The 18,977-nt window shown below is 48.8% G+C and overlaps 2 protein-coding genes across 2 annotated transcripts in view; both read left to right on the top strand.

Annotated features, from left to right (window-relative positions):
* LOC141224344 (uncharacterized) overlaps positions 1-18,977 on the top strand; it is an 859,055-nt gene that overhangs the window by 393,104 nt on the left and 446,974 nt on the right. The window lies entirely within an intron of this gene.
* LOC141224330 (uncharacterized) overlaps positions 8,668-18,977 on the top strand; it is a 34,232-nt gene continuing 23,922 nt past the window's right edge. The window contains exon 1 of the mRNA XM_073666908.1: positions 8,668-8,743. The gene's annotated coding sequence lies outside the window, so the exon portion shown is untranslated. The remainder of the gene's footprint in view (positions 8,744-18,977) is intronic.

Below are 18,977 nucleotides of genomic sequence, written 5' to 3'. Positions count from 1 at the left end.
TTAATAAAAAATGTTATTAGTATTTGCCCAAGTTACCGTATTTTTCGGACCATAAGACGCACTTCCCCCCCCCCCAAATTTAGGAGGAAAATGGGGGGTGCGTCTTATGGTCCGAAGCTTAACATTTACTTGCGGTGGTGGGTGCGGCAGCAGGGCCGATGCAGCAGAGCGGCGATGGGTGCCAGGCCCCCACCACAGGCTCAGGCCCCACCACAGGCCCTAGGCCCCACCACAGGCTCCGGCCCCGCAGCATCTCACCTCTTCTGCTGCAGCCGCCAGGTTTCTGAGGGAGGGAACTGAGGGCCCTGCGATCCTGCTCCACCACCACCACACCTCCCCGCTGCTGGAGCACCAGCTTCTCGCATCCAGGGTCTGCAGCATGCATCCACTTCCGCCAGGCTTCCTGAAGGACCCTGCCTCCTGTGACCCTCGCTCCAACGCCCCCCAGGTAAGATGCCTATTCAGACTATAAGACGGACCCCCATCTTCTAAAAAATTTTTTTTCCTATTTTCCACCCCAAAATTTGGGGTGCGTCTTATTGTCCGGTGCGTCTTTTAGTCCAAAAAATACGGTATATGTAATTGGATTGACTATTGTTACTATGTTCAAATATTTGTTCAGCTACTTATGCTGGTTTTGCAGAGCCAGGATGTATAAATAACTCATGGGGGGTGGAGAACTGTGTTTCTCCAATGTTTGTCTAGTTTTATTTTTACCTTTGTGAAAATCTTAATAAAAATCAATAAAAACCATTTGATTTAAAAAAAAATTATTATAAAACTATGCCTCTAGATCAGGGGTCCTCAAACTACGGCCCGCGGGCCACATGCGGCCCGAGGAGGATTTTTATCCGGCCCGCCGAGCTGTGGGAGGAGGAGACCGGTGTCAGCGCCCGCCCTTCCCCCCGCTTGCTCAGGGCCCCGGCAGCCGGATACCTACCTCTTCTCGTGCCTCTGCAGATCCACTGTCTTCCTGCTGTGCGCCCCCTGTGACGTCTCAGGTCAGAGGGTGCGGTGACGTCTTTACACCGCACCCTCACCTGAGCCGTCACAGGCAGCGCAGAGCGGGAAGACGCCGGTGACGCTGGAGTCCAGACCCGAGCAGCGGCAGCAGGTGAGAAGTGAGGTGAGTATTGGATTTTTTTTTTTTTATGTATGGAGGCATGGGGCATTATATGGGGGGGGTGACATCCTGCATGGGGCATAATATGGGGGAGTGACATGCTGCATGGGGCATTATATGGGGGAGTGACATGCTGCATGGGGCATTATATGAGGCGGTGACCTCCTGCATGGGGCATAATATGGGGGAGTGACATGCTGCATGGGGCATTATATTGGGAAGTGACATGCTGCATGGGGCATTATATGGGGCGGTGACCTCCTGCATGGGGCATAATATGGGGGAGTGACATGCTGCATGGGGCATTATATGGGGGAGTGACATGCTGCATGGGGCATTATATGGGGGAGTGACATGCTGCATGGGGCATTATATGGGGGAGTGACATGCTGCATGGGGCATTATATGGGGGAGTGACATGCTGCATGGGGCATTATATGGGGGAGTGACATGCTGCATGGGGCATTATATGGGGGGGTGACATCCTGAATGGGGCATTATAACGACAGGGGAGTGACATCCAGCATAGGGCATTATATGGGGGGGGGGTGACTTCTTGAATGGGGCATTATAAAGACAGGGGAGTGATATAATGCATGGGGCATTTTATGGGGGGTGACATCCTGAATGGGGCATTATAAAGACAGGGGAGTGATATCCTGCATGGGGCATTATAAGGGGGGGAGGGCAGCCTGCATGGGGCATTATAAGGGGGGGGGACAGCCTGCATGGGGCATTATAAGGGGGGAACAGCCTGCCTATTGTGGACCTATGCTGCCTATTGGGTACATTTACCTGTCCATTGAGGACCTATGCTGCCTATTGGGGACATTTACATCCCCATTGAGGACTGATGCTGCCTATTGGGGACATTTACCTGCCTATTGGGGACATTTACCTGCCTATTTGGGACATTTACCTGCCCATTGGGGACCTATTCTGCCTATTGGGAACATTTACCTGCCTATTGGGGACCTATGCTGCCTATTGGGGACACTTACCTGCCTATTGAGGACCTATGCTGCCTATTGGGGACATTTACTTGCCTATTGTGGACATTTACCTGCCTATTGGGGACATTTACCTGCCTACTGGGGACATTTACCTGCCTATTGAAATACCGGTTGATTTAACTTTACTTGTTCTTCATTTTAAATATTGTATTTGTTCCTGTATTGTTTTTTTTACTTCAAAATAAGATATGTGCAGTGTGCATAGGAATTTGTTCATAGTTTTTTTTTTTAAAAACTATATTCTGGCCCTCCAATGGTCTGAGGGACAGTGAACTGGCCCCCTGTTTAAAAAGTTTGAGGACCCCTGCTCTAGATAATTCCTTGAGGGGTGTAGTTTCCAAAATAGGGTCACTTGTGGGGGATTTCCACTGTTTCGGCACATCAGGGACTCTCCAAACACAACATGATGCATGCAGACCTTTCCATCACATTCTGCGCTCCAAACAGTCACTCCTTCCCTTCCAAGTCCTGCCTTGCGCTCAAACAGTAGTTTTCCACACATGGGGTATCAGCGTACTCAGGGGAAATTGCACAATAGTTTTTGCTGTCCATTTTCTTTTTTTACCCTTGTTGAAATAAAAACATTTGGGCTAAAAAACATTTTTGTGGAAAAAATTAGATTTTTTTATTTTCAGGGCTCAATGTTATAAATTTCTGTGAAGCACCTAGGGGTTCAAGGTGCTCACTACACATCTAGATAACTTGTGTTTTTTTTTCACTGTTTAGGCACATCAGGGGCTCTCCAAAGGCGACATGACTTCCACTCTCAAATCCAGCCAATTTTGCGTTCAAAAAGTCAGACGATGCTCCTTCTCTTTTGGGCCTTGCCGTACACACACAAGGCTCCACTGCGTACATGTATGGCTCTGCTGTGTACACACATGGCTCAGCCCCGAACACGTCGTGCACACACGGCTCCGTTCCGAACATGTCGTACACACGCGGCTCCGCTCTGAACACGTCATACACTTGGGCTCCGCTCTGAACACATGTGGATCTGCTCCGTACATTTTGCACATAGACAGCTCCGCTCTGTACACGTTGTACACAGATGGCTCTGCTGCATACAAGTTGTGGAGACACGTGGGTAAGTGGGTGCTCTCGTCTGCTGGCCCAAGATAGCATGGACCATGGTTCATCCCACTCAATGCCCACTCTCCTTTCCCGTGGGCAGAACACTACTCAGACAACACAGGGTAAGGCTATGTGCCCACGTTGCGGACCTGAAGCATATTTTTTACTCTTCTCCCTGGCGGGAAAATCGCATGCGGATATTACATGCGGTTTTCCCGCCAGGTAGAAGCGTTTGTGAGGCGTCTTTGCATGCATTTCTGCATGCGGGTTATCAAGCACTTCTCCAAGCATCACTTGGAAAAGTGCTTGACAACTTGTTCAGAATGGTAAAAAATAAAAAAATAAACTTTATACTCACCTTCCGATGCATTCTCTGCCCCGTCCGGAGTCTTGAGCGGCTCACGCTGTTGTGTGCAGGACCTGCGGTGACGTCATTGAGTCATGTGGTGGGTCACATGACTCAATGACGTGGCAGGTCCTTCAGACAACAGCGCGACGGAGGGAAAACATCATAAGATAAGTATAAACTTTATTTTTTCTTTTTTTTACAGGTTCTTTGGTACCCAGGTCTGGATGAGAGTCTCCTCTCCTCCAGACTTGGGTACCATCCGCACATTGATTCCGCTGCGCTTCCGCAAAATTAATGAACATGCTGCGGATTTTTGACTGCAGCATATATGCTGCGGAAAAATCCGCAGCATGGGCATTGACATTGCGGAATGCCATTGGGGACCATGGGGTGCGGATCTACATGCGTTTTTCAAGCGTTTACGCTGCGGAAATTCCGCAGCATATATGCTTGAAAAACGCTACGTGGGCACACAGCCTTAGGGTAAAACAATGTGGCAATACTTTAGAAAACCTTCAACAGACAATAACATATAAAACAGCCCGAACAAATACACAAGATGGTGCAAATTACAAAATCTCACCCTTCTGCTGACTTGCGGGGATTAGAGCAGCTGTGACTTCGGTGCTTCAAGGGCCGATTACCCCCAACAGCAGCACCCAGCTTTTGGTGGGCACCCACAGAGAGGAGGTAACGACAATCTTAGGGAGCTAACCGAGTGCAGTGAAGTATGTGGCCACGTGACCGGATTGTCCCAACATGGATTTTTCAAAACATCTCTGAGGGTTCAGCAATGGTCAATGCACCTCCAATGTATTCCTCAAGCTGGAGCTGTGGTCCCCTAAGCTGACATCCTGTAGAGTCTTTCCTGCAACAGAGGCAGATCCTCCTTTAATAATGCACAACTGTCCTTCAAGCCATCATCCACAGGTCTGGCGGAAGGTGAGATGAGGTCATCTCTCATTGTTGAGTATTTAATCAATCTGCATAGTTTGTCCTTCAGGCTATGTGCCCATGATGCAGAAATGCTCCGCATTTTTTTTTTTTCCTGAGCGTTTCTGCAGCTCCCTGGCAGAAAAAACGCATGCGGATTTTACATGCGTTTTTTCTGCCAGGGACAAGCGTTTGTCAAGCGTTTTTAGCATGCGATTTTGCATGCTTTTGTCAAGTGCTTTTAGCATCACTTGGAAAAGTGCTTGAAAGTTGGTCACACAATATAAATCCACGCAAAAGGCATCTGAGGTTGTGGGTTGTAATCACCAAGGCAGGTTAACAATGTAGCAATATTTTATTAATCACCTCCATGGTAATGCAGCAATTCCAAGTAAATGGCCAAAATACAGTTCTCTAAGTCCTTAAGTTCTCAACCTGGGATCAGTAGTTCCACTGGCTTTGTATCAGGTGATACCCACTGTCTCCCAACTTTTGGTTGGCCCACAGATTTCGTATCTACAGCCAGTATAGTCTGTAGCCAAAGTCCATGATCCTCCAGATGACAGATAAAACGATGAAAGCACAGGTATCCAGTAGCAGCAGTCCTTCAATAAAGTTTAAATCCAAATGACATATCCACAACTGAAGCACGTTTATCCACTTTAGTTGATAACAGATCTTCAATACTCCGTAAGTCATCCATCCAACAGCTTCAGGACCACAGCCACAGATCCTAACTCTCCAGCATCCTTCCACCAACTCTTCTTAAAATATGACTCTCCTTTCTTTCACTGGGTTTAGTCCCCTCCCAGGTCAGACGTGATCACCCTCCCCCTTAAGCATTTACTGTTCAATAAAAACAATGAGGAATATTCTAAAAGCCATCATCTGAGACTGCATGTAAGACCCCCTGTGGTGACGGCTCCACTGTGTCTACAATCTACACCCACATAATGAGATTATTGGCTGTTGGAACAATGGTTGGATACTCCTAAAATACAGATATCCTGAGATACAGATTAGTGGAATGCTGGACATTTTACAAGTGAATCTTACATACTGACAAGTTAGCAGAACTATATAAAACATAACAAGTAAACCACTAATAAAATACAATAATATTGACAAAAATGGTGGTCCGTTGCTCACAAAAGTAATCATAGTCTTTAGTAAGTGTGCAGCTCCTCACAGTGACCAACATGATGTCAAAAAAAAAAAAAAAGAACCTTATACTCACCTTTCCGGCGGCCTCGGTCTGCTCCCAGTGTTGCTACTGGCTCTGTGGCAGGTGCCCGTAATGTAAAAGGACCTTCCATGACGTCAGTGGTCATGTGACAGGTCACGAGACCGCCGACGTCAGCGGTCGCGTGACCTGTCACATGACCGCTGACATCATGGAAGGTTCTTTTACATTACCGGTACCCGCCACGGAGCCAGCAGCGACGCCGGGAGCAGACCGAGGCCGCCGGAAAGGTGAGTATAAAGTTATTTTTTATTTTAATTCTTTTTTTTTACTTACAGGTACTATGGTACCCGGGTCTGGAAGAGAGTCTCCTCTTCTCCAAACCCAGGTACCATCCGTGCATTGAATCGCATAATATCCGCATGTGCACGTGTAGTCATGCGGATATTATGCAGTCCAATGCAAGTCAATAGCGACTAAAACGCCATGATTCCGCAAAATTAATGGTTGTGCTGCGGATTTTTCCGCAATGATAATCCGCAGCGGGAATTTCCGCAGCATGTGCAGAGCACATGCGGATTATCATTGGGAAACATGGCAGACAACTTTAACATGCGTTTTTAATGCATTTTCGAGGCGGAAATGGTGTCACGGAAACGCATTAAATCTGCATTGCGGGCACGCAGCCTCACTGTTTGCCGGTCAACAAGCTACATGGACTTATAGAATGGGTAATCAACATATTAGCAAACATCAATTGTTCAATGACTCTGCGTCCCTGTCCTCCAAACATAGCAACACAATATGCTGCAACAACATTAACTCAAGAGTCAACGTTCAGGCTCATATAACAATGGCCTATATCTCTTGACCCACTGAACAAACACGTCTGGCTTTATTAACAAGAAATGCTGTCATCACACAAGCACGCCTTTGCTCTGAACACGTTGTACACGAACAGCTCCGCTCTATACAATTCGTACACACACGGCTCCGCTCTGTGCACCTCGTACATACACAGCTCTGCTACGTGCACCTCCTATACACATAGCTCCGGTCTGTACACGTTGTACACATGCGGCTCCGCTCTGTACAAGTCGTAGACACAAGGCTCCGCTCCATACACCTCCTATACACATGGGTCGGGTCCGTAAACGTTGCACACACACGGCTCCTCTCTGTAGACGTCGCACACAAACGACTCGGCTCAGTACATGTCATATACACACAACTCCGTTCCGTACACCTCGTACACACACGGCTCCGCTGCGTATGCCTTGCACATGTGCGACTGTGCTTCGTACCCCTCGTACACGTGCGGCTCTGCTCCTTACACGTCATACACAAGCGGCTCTGCTCCTTACACGTCGTACACCTCGTACACACACGGCTCCGCTCCGTACAAACACGGCTCTGCTACATACATCTCGTACACACACAGCACCGGTCCTTACATGCCTTACAAGGCTCCGCTCCGTACACCTTGTACACACATGGCTCCGCTCCTTATCCTGGCCTACACACACGGCTCTACTCCGTACACCTCGTACACACAACGCCGTATGCCTCGTACATACACGGCTCCGTTCTTCACGCCTCGTACAAGCCCGGCTTCGCTCCGTACACCTCGTACACATGCGGCTCCGCTCCGTACGCCTCGTACACGCGCGGCTCCGCTCCGTACGCCTCGTACACGCGCGGCTCCGCTCCGTACGCCTCGTACACGCGCGGCTCCGCTCCGTACGCCTCGTACACGCGCGGCTCCGCTCCGTACGCCTCGTACACGCGCGGCTCCGCTCCGTACCCCTCGGACACGCGCGGCTCAGCTCCGTACGCCTCGTACACGCGCGGCTCCGCTCCGTACGCCTCGTACACGCGCGGCTCCGCTCCGTACGCCTCGCACACGCGCGGCTCCGCTCCGTACGCCTCGTACACGCGCGCCTCCGCTCCGTACGCCTCGCACACGCGCGGCTCCGCTCCGTACGCCTCGTACACGCGCGGCTCCGCTCCGTACGCCTCGTACACGCGCGGCTCCGCTCCGTACGCCTCGTACACGCGCGGCTCCGCTCCGTACGCCTCGTACACGCGCGGCTCCGCTCCGTACGCCTCGTACACGCGCGGCTCCGCTCCGTACGCCTCGTACACGCGGCTCCGCTCCGTACGCCTCGTACACGCGCGGCTCCGCTCCGTACGCCTCGTACACGCGCGGCTCCGCTCCGTACGCCTCGTACACGCGCGGCTCCGCTCCGTACCCCTCGGACACACGCGGCTCAGCTCCGTACACCTCGTATACACGGCTCTGCTCCGTACACCTCGTACACACGCGGCTCCGCTCCGTACCCCTCGGACACACGCGGCTCAGCTCCGTACACCTCGTACACACGGCTCCGCTCCGTACACCTCGTACACACGGCTCTGCTCCGTACACCTCGTACACACGCGGCTCCGCTCCGTACACCTCGTACACACGCGGCTCCGCTCCGTACACCTCGTACACTCGCGGCTCCGCTCCGTAAACCTCGTACACACGCGGCTCCGCTCCGTACACCTCGTACACACGCGGCTCCGCTCCGTACACCTCGTACACACGCGGCTCCGCTCCGTACACCTCGTACACACGCGGCTCCGCTCCGTACACCTCGTACACACACGGCTCCGCTCCGTACACCTCGTACACACGCGGCTCCGCTCCGTACACCTCGTACACACGCGGCTCTGCTCCGTACACCTCGTACACACGCGGCTCTGCTCCGTACACCTCGTACACACGCGGCTCTGCTCCGTACACCTCGTACACACGCGGCTCCGCTCCGTACGCCTCGTACACACGCGGCTCTGCTCCGTACACCTCGTACACACACGGCTCTGCTACATCCACACTGTAAACCCCTCCTGACCCCACACATAAACTTCAGCTCATCCAGCACCATGACAACCAGCACAGCAGAGTCCTGCATCCACTGAGGCCCCTGATCATGTGACCCCTGACTCCTCCCCTCCTGTGACCTCATCACAGCTCCTGTGCGCACAGAGCAGCCATATATGTGGTGGCGGCTCTGCAGGTGGAGGTATGTGGAGACCCCCATTACTGGGCGCATGGGGCATTAACCCCTTCTGCACGGAGACTCTTTTGGGGTCTTGTGTTGCCCCTTTATAAGAATCATAAGGTTTTTGTTCTGTTTCCTGTAATAGATACATACGACCCAACTATGGAGACAGGAAGGGAGGAAACGTATTGTTCTCATAGTACAGGACCCCTTTACTGGCCCCACAGTGTAATGCCCCCATTATGACCCTTATGCAGGATGTATGATGCCCCCACACAGTGTAATGCCCCCATTATGCCCCTTATGCAGGATGTATGATGCCCCCCACAGTGTAATGCCCCCATTATGCCCCTTATGCAGTATGTATGATGCCCCCACACAGTGTAATGCCCCCATTATGCCCCTTATGCAGGATGTATGATGCCCCCATTATGCCCCTTATGCAGTATGTATAATGCCCCATATACAGTATGTATGATGCCCCCCCACAGTGTAATGCCCCCATTATGCCCCTTATGCAGGATGTATGATGCCCCCATTATGCCCCTTATGCAGTATGTATGATGCCCCATATACAGTATGTATGATGCCCCCACACAGTGTAATGCCCCCATTATGCCCCTTATGCAGTATGTATGATGCCCCCACACAGTGTAATGCCCCCATTATGCCCCTTATGCAGGATGTATGATGCCCCACACAGTGTAATGCCCCCATTATGCCCCTTATACAGTATGTATGATGCCCCCACACAGTGTAATGGCCCCATTATGCCCCTTATGCAGGATGTATGATGCCCCACACAGTGTAATGCCCCCATTATGCCCCTTATACAGTATGTATGATGCCCCACACAGTGTAATGCCCCCATTATGCCCCTTATGCAGGATGTATGATGCCCCACACAGTGTAATGCCCCTTATGCAGTATGTATGATGCCCCACACAGTGTAATGTCCCCATTATGCCCCTTATGCAGGATGTATGATGCCCCCACACAGTGTAATGCCCCCATTATACCCCTTATGCAGGATGTATGATGCCCCACGCAGTGTAATGCCCCCATTATGCCCCTTATACAGTATGTATGATGCCCCCACACAGTGTAATGCCCCCATTATGCCCCTTATGAAGGATGTATGATGCCCCCACACAGTGTAATGCCCCTTATGCAGGATGTATGATGCCCCCCACACAGTGTAATGCCCCCATTATGCCCTTTATGCAGGATGTATGATGCCCCCACACAGTGTAATGCCCCTTATGCAGGATGTATGATGCCCCCACACAGTGTAATGCCACTTATGCAGGATGTATGATGCCCCCCACACAGTGTAATGCCCCCATTATGCCATTTATGCAGGATGTATGATGCCCCCCACAGTGTAATGCCCCCATTATGCCCCTTATGTAGTATGTATGATGCCCCCACAGTGTAATGCCCCCATTATGCCCCTTATGCAGGATGTATGATACCCCCATTATGCCCCTTATGCAGTATGTATGATGCCCCATATACAGTATGTATGATGCCCCCACACAGTGTAATGCCCCCATTATGCCCCTTATGCAGGATGTATGATTCCCCCACACAGTGTAATGCCCCCATTATGCCCCTTATGCAGGATGTATGATGCCCCCACACAGTGTAATGCCCCCATTATGCCCCTTATGCAGGATGTATGATGCCCCCACACAGTGTAATGCCCCCATTATGCCCCTTATGCAGGATGTATGATGCCCCCACACAGTGTAATGCCCCCATTATGCCCCTTATGCAGGATGTATGATGCCCCCCACAGTGTAATGCCCCCATTATGCCCCTTATGCAGTATGTATGATGCCCCCACAGTGTAATGCCCCCATTATGCCGCTTATGCAGTGTGTATTATGCCCCCACACAGTGTAATGACCCCATTATGCCCCTTATGCAGTAAGTATGATCCCCCACACAGTGTAATCCCCCCATTATGCCCATTATGCAGTATGTATGATGCCCCCACACAGTGTTATGCCCCCATTATTCCCCCTTATGCAGGATGTATGATGCCCCCACACAGTGTAATGCCCCCATTATGCCCCTTATGCAGAATGTATGATGACCCCCACATTGTAATGCCCACATTATACCCCTTATGCAGGATGTATGATGAACCCCACAGTATAATGTTCCCCCAGTACCATCTGAGGTCTTGCAGTTGGAATAATCCCTCTGGGAAATGGTTTTCCCTCTGCCTGCTCCCCTACATGTAGACCCTCGAGCATGTATACATGCATGTAGGGGTGCAGGCCTTACTAGATATCGAGGCTTTGTACAGTAATATATCGCATGAGGACAGTATCAGAGGAGTAAGACATTTCTTGAAATCGAGATCAGTAGAGTGTAGCAGACATAATGACTTCATGGAGGATCTTCTAAAATTCACTCTTACTCATAACTTCTTTATTTTTGACAGGAAGTACTTCCACCATCTCAGGGGTACTGCGATGGGGAGCCCCTGTGCACCCTCACATGCTAACTTATCCCTGGACTGGTGGGAGGAATCCACAATATTCAGGGATGATCATAAGTGGTGGCCTTCATATATTGGGGTATAGATAAAAATATCATTAATATACAGGTGCATCTCACAAAATTAGAATATCATTAAAAAGTTAATTTATTTCAGTTCTTCAATACAAAAAGTGAAATTCATATATTATATAGAGTCATTACACACAGAGTGATCTATTATATAGAGTCATTACACAGAGGGATCTATTATATAGAGTCATTACACACAGAGGGATCTATTATATAGAGTCATTACAGACAGAGGGATCTATTATATACAGTCATTACACACAGAGGGATCTATTATATAGAGTCATTACACACAGAGGGATCTATTATATAGAGTCATTACACACAGAGGGATCTATTATACAGAGTCATTACACACAGAGTGATCTATTTCACGTGTTTATTTCTGTTAATGTTGATGATTATGGCTTACAGCCAATGAAAACACGAAAGTCATTATCTCAGTAAATTAGAATACTTGATAACAACAGCTTGAAAAATATTTTTAAAATCTGAAATGTACGTTCAGTAAATGCACTCAATATTTGGTCGGGGCTCCTTTTGCATCAATTACTACATCAATGTGGCATGGAGGCGATCAGCCTGTGGCACTGCTGAGGTGTTATGGAAGCCCAGGTTGCTTTGATAGCCGCCTTCAGCTCGTCTGCATTGTTGGGTCTGGTGTCTCTCATCTTCCTCTTGACAATACCCTATAGATTCTCTATAATAGATTCTCCATGGGGTTAAGGTCAGACGAGTTTACTGGCCAATCAAGCACAGTGATACTGTTGTTTTTAAACCAGGTATTGGTACTTTTGGCAGTGTGTACAGGTGCCAAGTCCTGCTGGAGAATGACATTTCCATCTCCAAAAAGCTTGTCGGCAGAGGGAAGCATGAAGTGCTCTAAAATTTCCTGGTAGACGGCTGCGCTGACTTTGGTATGGATAAAACACAGTGGACCTACACCAGCAGATGACATGGCTCCCCAAACAATCACTGATTATGGAAACTTCACACTAGACCTCAAGCAGCTTGGATTATGTGTCTCTCCACTCTTCCTCCAGACTCTGGGACCTTGATTTCCAAATGAAAATTGGAACTCTGGGACCTTGTGGAGTATGTCAATGACTGCCTTCTGGACATCTGTCAAGTCAGCAGTCTGCCCCATGATTGTGGAGCCTACTGAAACAGACTAAGGGACCTTTTTAAACGCTTAGGAAGCCATTGCAGGTGTTTTTTGTTAAATATTTTAATTTACTGAGATAATGGCTTTCGTGTTTTCATTGGCTGTAAGCCATAATCATCAACATTAACAGAAATAAGCACTTGAAATGGATCACTCTGTTTGTAATGACTCTATATAATGAGTTTCACTTTTTGTATTGAAGAACTGAAATACATGAACTTTTTGATGATATTCTAATTTAGTGAGATGCACCTGTATCATCTGGTCAAAGACGAGTGAACAATTTCTTGAATTTGTCAGAGAAATCAATAGAGTTAAGTAGATTTACATCAGAGTTTAGTTATAAACAGTTGCCTTTCCTGGATGTACTAACATTGCAATAAAATGCAATAACGGGCGATCAAAACATTGTACCTACCCTAAAATGGTATCAATAAAAACATCAGCCCGACTAAAAAAGAACCTATACATGTTTGGTGTCTACGAACTCGTAATGACCTGGAGAATAATGATGGCAGGTCAGTTTTAGCATCCAGTGAACGTGGAAAGAAAAAAAAAAAAAACAACAACTGTGGAATTGCATTTTTTTTGCAATTTCACCGCACTTGGAATTTTTTTCCCATTTTCCAGTACACGATATGGTAAAACTAGTAATGGCTTAAAAGTACAACTTGTCCCGCAAAAAATAAGGCCTCACATGGCCATTTTTCCCAAAAAATAAAAACGCTACGGCTCTGAGAACAAGGGGAGCAAAAAACGAAAATGCAAGAACGGAAAATCCCAAGGTCTTAAAGGGGTTAATAAACAGGCAATAAACATGAACACCAGATTCAGGAAAAAGAGTCCTTGCAGTACATTTTGTATTCCCCACGATCGTTTGTAGAAAAACGCGAGAGACAGACACACCATTTTACACATTTATTTAAAAATAAACAACACAGGTATACTTACCTAATGCCTCATGCCCTTGTCCGTTGTAAATGAAAACAAATAAAAAAACACCATAATAATCAACTGTCGGACGTAATCCACATCAGCAGTCACTAATGTGACTGCTCTACATGACAGCCGGCTACACACTGACACAGACGGTGTCAGTGTGTAAATAAATAAATGACAGGCAGTGTGTAGTGCTGAGCTGCTGTGAGAAAGTTCAGTTCTGCTGATGAACCCAAGTGATCTCACGGCACCGCAGCTGACCCTGACCGCAGTGGCTGTCGTGTAGAGCAGTCACATCAGTGATTGCTGATGTGGATTAAACCCAACAGGCGAGTATTATGGTGGTTGTCATGGAAGTATTAAGAAAATATTAACAATTTCCCCCAAACCTCTTTTCACCCCTCCTCCCTCTATAGTATTTGTCAGAAGAGAGGAGCTGACAATCCACCATCTGTCTGTATGCAAATTATCACCCACAGCAGAAGTCGCTTGGACAAATTATAGCACAAAAGGTGCTAAGTAGTGATGAGCAACGTGCTCGCCACTACTCGGTACTCGCCCGAGCATCATGGTGCTCGACAAGCTCGGGGCTCGGCGAGTATTTCCCGGTTGCTCAGGCGGGAGCTCGGGTCCCCTCCCTGCATGTTTGGCGCTCTTTAGAGAGCCAATGAACATGCAGGGATTGCCTGCCATGCACTGTAATGCCGTAGCCATGTTGGTTGTGGGCATTACAGTGATTGGCTGGTCGCACAGCGTCATCAGGTCTATATCAGACCTGGCGCCGCCATGCTCGTCACAGTCACTCCTTATCAGACAGTGTAGGGAGAGGTGCTGCAGAGCTAGGGAGAGATTTGCTTGTGTAGTAAGTAGTGTAGGGAGAAAAACCGTACATTACACATATCCATCTTATCAAACAGTCCTTCTGAGGACTAATCCATCTGCAGAGATATCAGGCAGGCAGGGTGTATAGGCAGGCAGGGTATATAACAGACTGCAGTGCACATAGGACAAGAGGCTCCATTCCAATTCTGCCTTCTGCTGCTGTTACATATTTGTATACAAAGGCCCAGGTCTCAGGGGCCAGGAATACTTTTCTTTGGATCTTAATCCTCATTATTTGCTTAAAAAACCATCCAGAGAACACAGTTTTTCTGCGACATTTGCTTGTTGGCACTGCAGAATACAGCCAGGTCCTTTCCATATTACAGCACTAAAAATCCATCTATTTAAAACTGTGCTTTCTCCGTCAGTCGGATCACATATACATTTTCAGAAAATACTGCCATTTCTGGTCTCCATTAAAAAAAAATTTCTGTGTGTCAGTGAAGCAATTGACACCAGATTGCTGTTCAGAATAGTTACCTACAGGCCAGGTATTTAAAACTGTGTTTTCTCCATCACATGGCTCACATATACGTTGTCAGAAAGTACTGCCATTTTTGGCCTCCATTCCAATTTTTTTCACTGTGTCAGCGAAGTTTTTGACATCGGTTTGCTGTTCAAACTAGTTACCTACAGGCCAGGTATTTAAAACTGTTTTCTCCGTCACACGGATCACATATAAGTTCGCTCCAAACTCAGTCATTTGTAGTGAGCGTGGAAGATACTGTCCTCCATTTAAAATGGGCAAGGCACATGGCAAAGGACGGGGAACTGGACGTGATGGTAATGGTGCATGCAGAGGCCGAGGACAAGGCCGTGGGCAAGCCGAAATTGTGCCACAACAAACACCCACATCTTCTCGCCTGACCTTCCTGTCCCAATTTCTAGGGGACCGCAGCACACCACTATTGAACCAGAGCAGTGTCAAAAGGTTGTTGGTTGGATAGCGGATAATGCTTCCAGTCACTTAGCCACCACCACCACCACCCTGTCTTCCACACGTTCAAGTCTCAGTAGCCGTGAGTCTGGACCGCATATTCCTCACCCTGATCCGCCTTCCTCCCACCATGCCGAGTACCCAGAGACAACTGATCCCACACTTGGACACTCTGAAGAGCTGTTCACTCTTCCATTTATAGATTCGGGCCTCTCTCCCGGTCCACTTGAAGCGGGGCAAGAGGAGATCGCGTGTAGCGATGCCCAAATATTTGAGCAGCCATGGTCACACAAAGACGACGGTGGGAAAGTGTCACAAGAGGTGAACGATGATGAGACACAATTGCCAGAAAGTCAGGAGGAGGACCAGGGTGTGGAAGTGGAAGACGAGGTGGTGGATGATATAGTAACTGACCCAACCTGGCAGGAGGACATGCAGAGCGAGGACAGCAGCACACAGGGGGAGGGAGGCAGAGCACCCTAACAGGCAGGAAGAAGCAGTATGGTGGCCGCAGACAGAAGGCAGGCAACCGTTCCCCGTAACACCAACACGAAGGAAGTTGCCAGTACAACTGTTAGGTCTTCCCGAGTCTGGTTGTTTTTTAAAGACTCTGCCGATAACCCCAAAAAGACCATTTGCACCACCTGCCAGGCCAGCATCAGCTGGGGTGGCAAAACGACCAGCCTGACCACCACCAGCATGATCAGGCACATGGCAGCAAAGCACCCGACTTTGTGGGTCGAACCCAGTGTCTGCGGGTGGCACCATTGCTTCTTCCGCTTTTGTGCATGCAAGCCAATCCCCTGTCCATGGTGCATGCGAAGATGCCTCCATTCTGCAACCTGATGGCGGCGGCCGCTGTCCCTCGGTACTCGGTCCCCAGCCGCCACTATTTCTCCCGGTGTGCCGTCCCCGCATTACACAAGCACGTGTCCCAAAACATTAGCCGTGCTCTCAACAATGCAGTTACCGGTAAAGTCCACCTAACCATGGACACGTGGACAAGTGCTTATGGGCAGGAACGGTACATCTCGCTGACGGCACACTGGGTTAATATAGTGGAAGCCGGGACCCAGTCGGACCTTAGGACGGAACATGTCCTCCCGACGCCAAGAATTGCAGGCCCTAGGTCAATCAGGGTTGCCCCCACGGTCTACAGCTCCTGCACCTCCTCCTCCTCAGCCTCCTCCTCCTCTTCAGCCTCCATCTCCGAAATGATTACAGTCACAAGCTGGAAGCACTGCAGCACTGCTTCGACCAAGTGGCAACAGGCTGTGCTGAAGCTAATATGCTTAGGTGAAAAACTGCACAATGCTGAAGAGTTGTGGAGAGCTCTGAAAGAGCAGGCAGATCTGTGGCTCACACCGCTGAACCTACAGCCAGGCATGGTCGTGTGTGACAATGGCCGGAACCTGGTGGCGGCTCTGAGGCGAGGCGAGCTCAAACACATACCTGCCTGGCCCATGTGCTTAACCTCGTGGTACAGCGGTTTCTCAAATCCTACCCGGAGCTGCCGGATCTGCTTGTTAAAGTACGCCGCCTGTGTGTCCATTTTAGAAAGTCAGCTTCCGCCGCCCTTGCTGTGTTTCAGCAGCATTTGCAGCTTCCGGCTCACAGACTGGTGTGTGATGTCCCCACGCGTTGGAACTCTACACTGCAGATGTTGGGAACGATTTGTGAGCAGAAGAAGGCAGTTGTTGAGTACCAGCATCAACAAGGCCGTCGGTACTCAGTTCAGACTCCACACATAAGACCTCAGGAGTGGATATGGATGTCCGACACACCTTCTCATTTAAAGATTTTTCTGTATTTTCATGACTTTGAAAATTGTACATTCACACTGAATCATCAGAACTATGAATTAACACATGTGGAATTATATACTTAACAAAAAAGTGTGAAACAACTGAAATTATGTCTTATATTCTTGGTTCTTCAAAGTAGCCACCTTTTGCTTTGATGACTGCTTTGCACACTTGGCATTCTCTTGATGAGCTTCAAAGCATAGCCGGCTGATGGCTCTCTAACAATAGCTAGGGCCGACTGCTGGCCTTTTAAGAATAGTAAGGGCTGTCTGATGTCCCTACAAAAATAGGCTTTATGACTTTCAGAGTCCCTCCATCATAAATAAAACAGGAAGTGTCTGATGCTGTGTCACACACCACATTGCCAGATGAGGTTGTAAAATGTTAAAATGACATTTTCCGGTGAATGCATTTGTCTTAAAAAAAAAAATAAACGTAAAAGAAGCAAAACAATAGGATCTTTCTTTAGTATAAAAAACAGCGTCACCAATTTAACAACAATATAATCACATTGTTCAGCTCATGCACCTCCTCCTCCATCTCCGAAATGACCACATCAGTCACAAGCTGACAGCACTGTAGCACTGCCTTGGCCAAGTGGCAACAGGCTGTGCTGAAGATAACAGGCTTAATGCTTAATTGACAAACCACCCAGCGCTGTAGAGTTGTTGAAAGCTGTAACACAGCAGCCTGATCTGTGGCTCTCACCGCTGAACATACAGCCAGGCATGGTCGTGTGTGACAATGGGCGGAACCTGGTGACGGAGAAATGACAGCCGGGGTAGATACTTTTTCCCTCTATGCCAGTCCTTTCACCGAGCTAAAGAATATGGCTGTGGTGAAATACAACTCCCACTGAGAAGCTGTTTCAGATTGAAAAACATTGTGCCCACCAGAGGATTTGATTCTGAGGGCTAACCTTTCTCCCCCTCTCAAGAGCCCCATAGCAGTTGCAAAGTTAGCACTATCATGAACTCTCCTGAGGTAGAAGCTAAGGCACACCAGAGGATTCTCCGGTGGGACCGTCCAACCCTGCCGAGAAGCAGTCCTGGCTGAGAAAAGTGTGTGGAAAGGTTCCCGGACACTCTATGGCTGCTTTTTTACTGAGGTGGAAACCCACGCAAACACGGGGAGAACATACAAAGTCCTTGCAGATGTTGTCCTTGCTGGAATTTGAACCCAGGATCCCAGCACTGCAAGTCTTCAGCGCTAACCACTGATCCAATGTGCTGCCATTCACCCTCTAATATCTAACAGGCTGGAGAAACTTGCACCTACTGCCACTCTATCTTCAGTTCCTTTGTGAGAAAATGTATTTGGGCAGCCACTCAGTCTACCAAATAAAATTCCTGAGAAGGAAATTGGGGATGGCTTCGCTACTGGTACTGGGGGCAGTGCTAATACCATGGCGTTGTACCATAGTTTGCTGTAAATATTCCAGGCTTGTAGGAGGCAAGCAAATTTCCACAGAAAAGTACCAGCAGTAATGTTCAGGGACCCGCGCTTGTAGAAGACGGAGACAACACCGGGAGAAATAGTGACGGCTGGTGACCGAGTATGGACACGAGGCATGAGGCATGTGGTTGTGAAAAGCTTCCGCCTCCATGAGCCTAAAAGGCCACGTTTCAAGTGCAAGCAGCTTTACAGGACTTCCTGGGAGAAATGACACGCAGGGTAGATAGGGTTTCTTTCTATGCCAGTCCTTTCACTGAGCTAAATACAACTGTCAGCAAAAAAAGTTGTGGACTGGCTCCGTACCGTCCCTGGCCACATTCACCTGTCCACGTGTTTAGGCGGTCCTTCCCAGTAAGTGCACTGGGGAGGGCACGGGTAATGTTGTGGGACCCGTGCTTGTGGAAGGCGGAGGCGATACCTGGAAATATAGTGGCGGCTGGGGACCGAGTATCGACACCCGGCCGCCGCCGGCATGAGTTTGTGAAAAGC

Source organism: Phyllobates terribilis, unplaced genomic scaffold (genome assembly GCF_046119375.1).
Source record: "Phyllobates terribilis strain yellow unplaced genomic scaffold, ASM4611937v1 Scaffold_391__1_contigs__length_1789467, whole genome shotgun sequence".
Taxonomy (NCBI): domain Eukaryota; kingdom Metazoa; phylum Chordata; class Amphibia; order Anura; family Dendrobatidae; genus Phyllobates; species Phyllobates terribilis.
Note: the sequence above shows the minus strand (reverse complement) of the source record. Positions and strands in the feature narration are given on the sequence as shown.